Here is a 9,758-nt window from a genome sequence, read left to right as displayed (position 1 = left end):
AGGGTGCGTTCTTTTTGCAAAAAATGAGTATGTTCTTTATGTGAAAAATGAGCATTTTGCAAAAAAATGAGTAAATTGAAAAATATTTTTCTCAAAATAATCGCTTAAATCGCTTATACAAATAAATGAATGAAACTTTTTTTTGTTACCCATGAAAATAGTTAGGTATAAATTATTATTAATAATAAAAATGTTTTCTATTTACTAACTTTCTAAAAGATAAAAATAAAATCATTCATTTTTCTGAAAAGAATGCACTCTAAAAATCGAAAATGGGGCTATAAGCAGGTTTGCCATATACAAGATGAAAATTATATGGTTCAGGACACAAATGGGTATGTGTGTCATTTTCTTTAAAAGTACGTGAAAGAATTTCAAATTAGAGTTGATATCCTAAAAAATCCCAAATTGGTATACTTGTTTTGTAACAAATTTACTCCGATTGACCATAAAAAACTCTAAACTGGTTCAAACTAATTTATTCGATTACAAAAAATTCAAATTAGTAAATTTGTAACAAATACACCCTCCGCTAAATTGGATTAATACCACAAAAAAATCACAAAAATTGTAAATTGTGACAAACGGAGCGTAAAATCCCAAATTTGTATACTAGTCAATGGTCACGTATAATTTAATTTAATAATTTGATAGTAAAATTTAACGAAAACTAATAGAGAGTAAATTTATTATAAGTGTACTAGTTTGGGGTAAATTTGTCAAAAGTATATCAATTTGGGGTAAATTTGTTACAGGTGTATCGGTTTAAGATTTTTCAGAGTATTAACCCTTTAGTAAAATGATAATTGTCCAAAAAAGTCCTAAACGTCTTATGCAGTGGCTAGTTTAGTGACGAACTTATATTAATTGAGTTTTAGACATTTTGATGATTTACTAATTTAGTCCTAAATCTTTTGGCGATTTGCAAATTAGTCATGATAATCAATTTTGGTTGAAAATCATTGATGTGAATATCGATCGTCTTACGTGGCACAAGCATATAGGTAAACTAGTGCTGACATAAACAATTTTTTCTAGATTTTCCTCCTTTTTTGTTTTTCATATTTAAGCAAGCAAGCAAGGTCGCTAGGCAACTCTCATTGACCATAGGTGAGAGGGCTGATGGTCCTCACTTGCTCTAGGGGAGGGTGTCGCAGGCGTTGCTGCCACAAGTGAGGGCATTGAGCCCTCCCTAGGCTTAGGCAAGGTTGGCTGGTGACCTCAATAGCCCAAAGTGGGAAAAAAGAAAACAAGAAAGAAAAGTAAAGAAAAATCATAAAAAATTCAGAAAATTAAAACAATTATATATATTTTGGTTTGAATGAATAAATTTGCAAATCATTAAAAATTTTATAACTAAATTTAAACAATTAAAATATTTAAAATTGAATTAACTGTCGTATGATAAGTTTATGACTCTTTGAATAATTTTTCCAAGAATCATAAGATGATTTATTATGATTTCATATCTATTGTATGATAATATAGTAAGTGCTTACATATACTTTTAATAAGATAAGTCATATCTAATGGCAAATGTCATTACCAATTATATGAGGAATTACATTCATGTTTTGGACATGTAAACGATTCTTGAAATGCTACATCACTTGTTAATTAAAGAAAAGAGAAGAAACAATTTGTTTTTCTTTTGAGAATGATGTACGTATTTCTACTCTTTGCAAGGGTACGGAGCATTAAATTAAGAGAGCTCAGGATAGACGATCTCGGATTCCGCAACCCGAAGCTCTGCAAGCGGGGAATATGCCTCGATCACGAAAGTGGGGAACATGCCTCGAACCGAAGTGGCTCCTACCTCCGTCGTACATTCCAACCATCAACTTCTGTTGCTTTAATATTAGTCAAATCGCAAGGCGCTAGGATTAAGGAGGTGGGATCATGAGAATTTTGGGGAGAGGAGCAGGTCCACGCGATGCTCCGGGCCACTCGAATTGAATCGATGTGTACATATATACATATAATATTTAAGCGCTGCTTTTAGTAAAAGAAAGAAACCCTTCCTTTTAGTTTTAGGTTAATACCTTAAAAAAACTCTAAACTGGTATATTTGTGACAAATTTACCAAAAATTATTTTTTTTGACCATAAAAAACCCCAAACTGGTACACATATAACAAATTTACCCCGACTAACTATAAAAAACCCTAAACCGGTACATTTATGACAAATTTACCCCAAACTAATTTATTCGACCACAAAAAACCCCAAACTGGTAAATTTGTGACTAATATACCCTCCGAAAAATTAGATTAATACAAAAAAAAATCACAAAAATTATAAACTATGACAAATAGAGCGTAAAATCCCAAATTGATATACCGGTCAATTGTCACGTGTTATTTAACTTTATAATTTAACAAGAAAATTTAACTAAAACTAACAGAGGGTAAATTTGTCATAAGCGTACCGGTTTAGGGTAAATTTGTCAAAGGTATACCGGTTTGGGGTTTTTGGTGGTAAAAAAAATAGTTTGTGGTAAATTTGTCACAGGTGTACCAGTTTGGGATTTTTCAAGGTATTAACCCTTAGTTTTATTCATTGTTCTCTTCCTAACTCCTCACCTCAGTCCTCCACCTCCTCGCACATGGAGTATGCTCTCTCTCAAAAAACGATATTTTCTAGGCTCTATTTGTTTCATTAAAAGTGTGACATTTCTGGAAAAAGTTTTTTCAAGAAGTTATTTTCTAGAAAAAAAAAAAAAGATAATATTCTTAGGTGTGTAAAATTGAGACCTGAAAATAAATTGAAAAATATTTTCTATCGTTAAGTACAATCTGATTTGATTTTTCCAAATAGACATATTATTCAAGCATCAAGGTCTTGGCACATCACTAAAGTCTCGGGTTTGGCCTTGATGGACCCCGACTTGGGTGTTGGAGACCTAGGTCTTGCATCAATGGACCTAAGTGTTGGAGACTGAGGCTTGGGCTGTATGTTCTCAATCCCGACCTTTATGGATGCGGGCCCAATTGTCACACTTTGGTGATGTATGAAGAGGATAATATTCACCAAAACCAAGTCGAATACCAATTGTCACAATTGGGCCCGCATCCATAAAGGTCGGGATTGAGAACATACAGCCCAAGCCTCAGTCTCCAACACTCAGGTCCATTGATGCAAGACCTAGGTCTCCAACACCCAAGTTGGGGTCCATCAAGGCCAAACCCGAGACTTTGGTGATGTGCCAAGACCTTGATGCTGAATAATATGTCTATTTGGAAAAATCAAATCAGATTGTACTTAACGATAGAAAATATTTTTCAATTTATTTTCAGGTCTCAATTTTAATTTGGAATTTTACATGTTCAGTAATAATATTTCAGATATAAAGATAAAGGTTATGTAGTTTGGAGCTATGAAAGTTATTAATTTTGTGAGGTGCGGAAAATGCGAAGGATAATTTTTCATAATAGTTGGAATTTGATGTATTAAGCTTAATGATAGTTATTGACATGTACAATGGCGGTGTTGAGTGATGGTCATTAATTTATCGCCATATTAGTTCTAGTCTTCAAATTGAATATTCAATGAGATTTTTCTAACATATGTTATTTTTCACCAATATTTTTAGTGAGTTTGAAACAGTTTTCTAATTTGTCAATGCTCGAAACGAACACCAACTTTCTTTTTTATGTACTGATTTACTTAATATTTTGGTAACATAACAAAATATTTACTTTGGAAACCACATAGATGAACCATTTGTTATTGTTTAACTTGTGCCACATTTCTTTATGCTTAACCAATTATTTTAAATCACATGCTCTTAGTACATTGAATCTAGTTCAGCTATGATGGCACGCATTACTTCGCCTATTTTAACCTTAACAAATTAATGCTCTTGATAAGCTTCTTATCAATTCATTTTTTACTTGGTCAAGAAGTAGCTTTCTCTCTCTCTCTCTTCATTTTTCCACCAGCCATCTTTAACCACATTCTCCTTATGACATCGAGCCACGTTTAGCTTTGAGGTCATATCTTACATCACCAATTTTATTTTCAGTCATTTAATGCCCTCATGACTTATCATTTTACTTGGCCAAGAAGGAGCTCTCCGAAGATATCTTCTTGTAGCCAATCCTATGACCATTTGCACCCTAACTAATTATGGAGGGCCACTCGAAGCATTTTTAATTGAACACACAAACCCTCCGACTTGTAGGTCTAATGATTTTAAAACAGTGATATTTATCTCTTTTCCTTAACAACTCTTGAGCTTTATCTTGGCCAAATGTGTGGGTCTTCAAGCTTCAAAGTGAGAATCTCCACTCCATTAACTTTGAGCTACTGACTTTCTTCTTTGATCTTTCATTTCCAATTCCCCTGAGTAAAACCAAAGACCCCACTTTTGTGTTGTTGAAGCTTCTAGTTTCATCTTTTCAAATGATCACAAGGTGTATAAAACTTTGATTTGCTCAAATCATTTTCAAGGTAAGGGAAAACTCTAGGGGCTAAATTAGATTGATCTACTTGATAGAGTGGTGTTTGATAGAGGAAAATAATTTTCAAGCACATAAATAGTTTGTTATGGGCAAGTATATTGATAACTCTATAAAAATGGAGTTATTTTATCTATTTTAGGTAATAAATAATGTAATATCTATAAGAAAATATTTAGATTTCCTTCTATTTATTCAAATTTTCCTTGATTATGCAGCATAACGAGATATGGACAAAATAGGGAAAAGAATGACAAAAAGAAGGAAATGAAGATTTTATGATTAAGGAATTCAAATTAGAAAGAGTTGGAAGATGTATATCAAATTAGAGATCTGTGATTTATTCCCTAATTTTATCAAAAAGAATTTGAAGGTGGATATCAAATCAGGGATTCTTTGATTTATTCGCTGATTTTATACGAACAATAAGCAATTATCTTGGGAAGGTAGTTAGTTTATTTATTTATTTTAATAGATTGTTTTTCATTGTTGTGAGAGTTTTTCACGTATTTTGAAGAGAAGACAAATGTGGTAACAAAATTCTTGCTCTTTGCTTTAGGATGCTGGGCTTAATTTATATTTTCTTTTCCTTTTCTATTATGTTCTAGTTTTCTTTTATTAGGGCTACAACGTAACTTGATTATGATGATATGAATTTTAAAATTTTTATGTTTTGCAAGTAATTTCATTCATGTGAGTTATATATAAACATTTGTGCCTTAATGCTTTTAAATGACCGGTCACCATTTGAATGATCCAATGTGCATGTTTGAGACTGAGAAGTAATGATAAGCAATTGCTCCTTATAATATATAACCATGAATTAAATGTGGATAGAGATATACCGTGTTATTTGTGTAGTTTTCGGTGGTAATGTGGGCCAAAAGATTCATTGTAAACTAGGGATGTTAACAAATTTTAATGCACTTATGCCTATTTAAATTCACATAGAGATATGGTGGATTAATAAAATAAGTAGGTTTACTATGCCTAAAGATAGGATAATAAATAGATTAAGAAATTTTGCTATCGTATGTTTGATATTGTTTTTGTATGCGTAATAATCTAAAATTTATATTTTGTGGTTATGCCAGAATCGTATGCTCAAATATATTTATTTGATTGATTTACTGCGTTGAATTTTGATTTTTTTTCTATGTTTGTCAATTTTAATTTATTTCCAATTCAATTTTGATTTGTTAGATAAATTTTAGAATTAGTATATAATATTTAATTATTTAATCATCAATCTCTGTAAGATGATATCTTTTCTCATCATTATATTAGTTGTTCGATATGTTTACCGCATTTAGAATTTCATGAACATATTACCTTGTAGGTCACTCATCCTATCATATTAAAGCAAATAATAAAGCTTTTATTATTGCTAATGGCATACATGTAATTTCCATCATAATTATGTTTGCTCTAGACTCCTACTATTTATAGTTGCAATATTGAAGCTTGTAACCCTAGAGCCTGTAACATTGATATTGATAGTGTAGAAATTGCATAGTGCGACACAGTGTTTTTTCCCTTCCAAATTTCAGGAGGGGTTTTCCACGTAAGAATTCTTGCTTGTTTTTCTTCTCTATTTTCCTCTTCATATATTTGCATTCCTAACAATTGGTATTCGACTTGGTTTTGGTGAAATAATGGGTGTGAATATGGATGAAGGGAAGGTGAAGATCGATCAGTTCAATGGCAAGAACTTTGGTTTTTAGAAGATGCAGATTGAAGATATGTTGTATCAGAAAAACTTGCATTAGCCTTTATTAGAAGAGAAACTAGTTTCTATGAAGCAACAAGAGTAAAAATTGTTAGATTGGCAAGCTTTGGGTTTGATTCATCTCACATTGGCAAAGTATGTTGCTTTCAGCATTACCGATGAGACGACAATGGTGGATTTGATGGTGGCATTGTCCAACATGTACGAGAAGCCTTCTACATCAAAGAAAGTTTTAAAGTTTATTTTTGACGCGTCATCTCTTCAATTTGAAGAGGGAGGAGGATGCTTCTATAATAAATCACATCAACGAATTCAACATGATCATGACTTAGTTTACTTTGAGGGATATCAAATTTGATGATGAGGTAGGAGCTTTAGTCTTAATATCTTCTCTACCTGGAAGTTGGAGTGTAGCTTTGACTGTACTGAGCAGTCCGTTTGGTACCAAAAAGTTGAAGCTTTAAGCAATCTGATATTTGATTCTTAGCAAGGATATTTGCATAAGAGAATCAGGTGAATTTTGAGTGCTACCTTAAATACTACAGGCAGAAGGAGAAGTAGTTAATGAGGACGGAACCAGTATCATGGTAGATCAAAGTCTAGAGGGAGAAGCAAATTGAGACCACGTGATGGAATAATTTGCTAGAATTGCAAAAAAGAAAAAGAAAAAGAAAAAAGAGCCATCTGAAATGAGATTGTAGAGCCTCAAAGAAGAAATGAAATAATTTGCTAGAATTGCAAAAAAAGAAGAAAAAAGTGCAATATGAAATGAGATTGTAGAGCCTCAGAAGAAATTTTAGTAACTAGATTTAAACCAAGAGGAAGAGAAATTCATGAACACAACTCCTAAAGAAACGCAAATAGTGATGCCTTAATTTTGAGCATTGGTGGTAGTCCAATTGAGTCTTGGATTCTTGATTTAGGTGTGTCTTTTCACTCTATTTCATGCAAAGAATTAACACACAATTTTATTGCTGGAAAATTTGGAAAGGTTTGTCTTGCTAATGATGAGCTTTTGGATATTAAGAGAAAGGGGGATGTTTACATAAAAGCCACTAATGGATATCAATGGAAGTTGCATGATGTCAGATACATTCTAGGACTTCAGAAAAAAATTGATTTTATAAGTCGATTGGATAGCACATGATACAAAACTATTTTGGGGGATAATTCTTAGAAAATAGTTAAAGGTGCTTTAGTTGTAACATGGGGAACAAAGCCAGGAATGCTCTACATGACTAAAAGCAGTAGAGAAATTGTAGTAGTTGCTAAGCTAAAAGCTGATTCCAAATTATGGTACCACAAGCTTGCACACATAAGTGGAAATGGGATGAAGTTGTTAGCATCTAAGGTAAAACCCCCTAATTTGAACCCCCCGATTTGAAGTTTATAGATAAGATTGTGTTTTGGGCAAACAAAAATGCGTCAGTTTTTCAAAGTTTAAAGAAAACTAAACAAAGGAAAACTAGAGTTGGTGTATATAGATGTGTGGAGACTAGCTCTTGTGCATTCCCTTTGAGGGTTGCGTTGTTATGTCACATTTATTAACGGCTCCACAAGAAAGGTATGGGTTTATTTTATGAAAAAGATGAATTTGACATGTTTGTTATTTTTAAGAGATGGAAAGATAAAGTGGAGAATGAGACTGACTTGAGAATTAAATGTCTAAGGTCTGATAATGTTAGTGAGTATGATAGCAAGGAGTTCAAGCAGTTTTGTGTAGAAAATGGAATTAGAATGACAATAACGGTTCCCAACATATTGCAGCAAAATGGAGTTGCTGAGAAGATGAATAGAACTTTGAATGAGCGTGCAAAAAGTACAAGGATGCACATAGGATTACCCAATATGTTTTGAGTGGATGCAATTAATACAGTAGCGTATCTAATTAATAGAGGATTTTCAGTTCCACTTGATTTTAGGCTACGGAAGAAGAATGGAGTGGAAAAAAGGTATATCTCTCGCATTTAAAAGTTTTTGGTTGTGTTTCGTATGTCCACATAGCTTCTAAGAATAGAGACAAGCTTGATGTGAAAGCTAAAAAATGTTTTTCATTGAAAATGGTTCTGATTATTTTGGCTATTGATTCTGGGATAAACAAAATAGAAATATAATAAGAACTACTGATGTTACATTTAATGAAAACATTTTGTACAAGGACAAATCCGCGATAAAATCTAGTCTGAAGAAACAAACAATAGAAAATAGAGAGATTGAAATGGAGGAGGTTTCTAAAAGTGTTCTAGTTACAAATCTTGAAACTGTTGCTGTAAATTCTAATAAAAAAACTAGAACAAGAATCACATACACCTAAACCCACCTTAAAAATATCTATTAGAATATTTAAATTTGTATAGAGATATTGTTCGTCATTGCATTTTTTGGCTTTAACTAGGTTGGTGAACCAGTAGATTTTTTGGAAGTAGTGCAAGTTGAAGATTATGTTAAGTGGGAGTTAGTAATGCAGGATGAGTTGGACTCTGGACTTACTTGAGAAGAACAAAACTTGGGTGTTAACTCAGTTACCAAATAGGAAGAAGGCATTGTGGAACAAGTGAGTGCATCAGGTCAAAGAAGAACATGATGGCAATGAGAGAGATAAAAGCAATGTTAGTAGAAAAAGGGTTTCAGCAAAAGAAAAGAATTGACCACACATAGATTTTTTTTTTTCTAGTTGTGAAAGTGACTGTTATTAGGTTAGTATTGAGTATTGTTGCTACTAAGAATTTACATCTAGAGTAGTTAGATGTTAAGACTGCATTTCTTCATTGTAACATGGAGGAGGATATCTACATGGTACAACTATAAGATTTTTAAGTTCATGGAAAAGAAAATTATGTTTATAAACTGGAAAATAAAAAGTGTATATGACTTGAAACATGCTCCTAGACAGTGAAATGGATGTGGTAATAGGTTCATTAGAAGTGACATGGTCACTGTTCTTATCTCAATTCGACGACTACTATATCAATTAGCTGTTGTATGTAGATGATATGCTCATTGTAAGATTTAGCACGAGGGAGATGAACATACTAAAGTAGCAATTATCAAGAGAGTTTGAGATGAAGGACTTGGGTGTAGCAAATTAGGGCATGTTTGGCAACGTGCCAAACAGTGCCAGATTTTGATTTTTTGTTCACAGAATCAGTTTGGGACGAGAATTGCGTTTGGTAAAATTTTTGTTCCCGGGAACAATTTTGGACAAGATTTGAGAATAAAAAAAAATTTGATTCTCCGTCCGAGAATCAAAAAAAGAATCAAAATGGTGAAACCCTCGCTCTTCCCTTTCGTCATCCCGGTTGCCGTCCGCCACCGCCCACCACCGTCCGCCGCTGCCGTCGGTCACCGGTCCGGCGAGGCCCAGCCTCGCCGGTGGCCAGGCCGGCCTTGCCCAGCCCCGGTGAGGCCGGCCTGGCCACTGGCGGGGCTGGGCGAGCCTCGCCCAGCTGTCGGTGAAGCTCGCCTAGCCACCGGTGAGGCTCGCCCAGTGCCCGGCGAGGCTCGGCCGACGAAGGCTGACCTCGTCGAGGGCCGGCCACGCTCCGGTGAGCGTCGCCGGCCCTCGTCTGC

This window comes from Eucalyptus grandis, chromosome 4 (assembly GCF_016545825.1).
Source record: "Eucalyptus grandis isolate ANBG69807.140 chromosome 4, ASM1654582v1, whole genome shotgun sequence".
Lineage (NCBI taxonomy): Eukaryota > Viridiplantae > Streptophyta > Magnoliopsida > Myrtales > Myrtaceae > Eucalyptus > Eucalyptus grandis.
The sequence above is the reverse complement of the archived record's forward strand: the minus strand, read 5'-3'. Positions refer to the sequence as shown.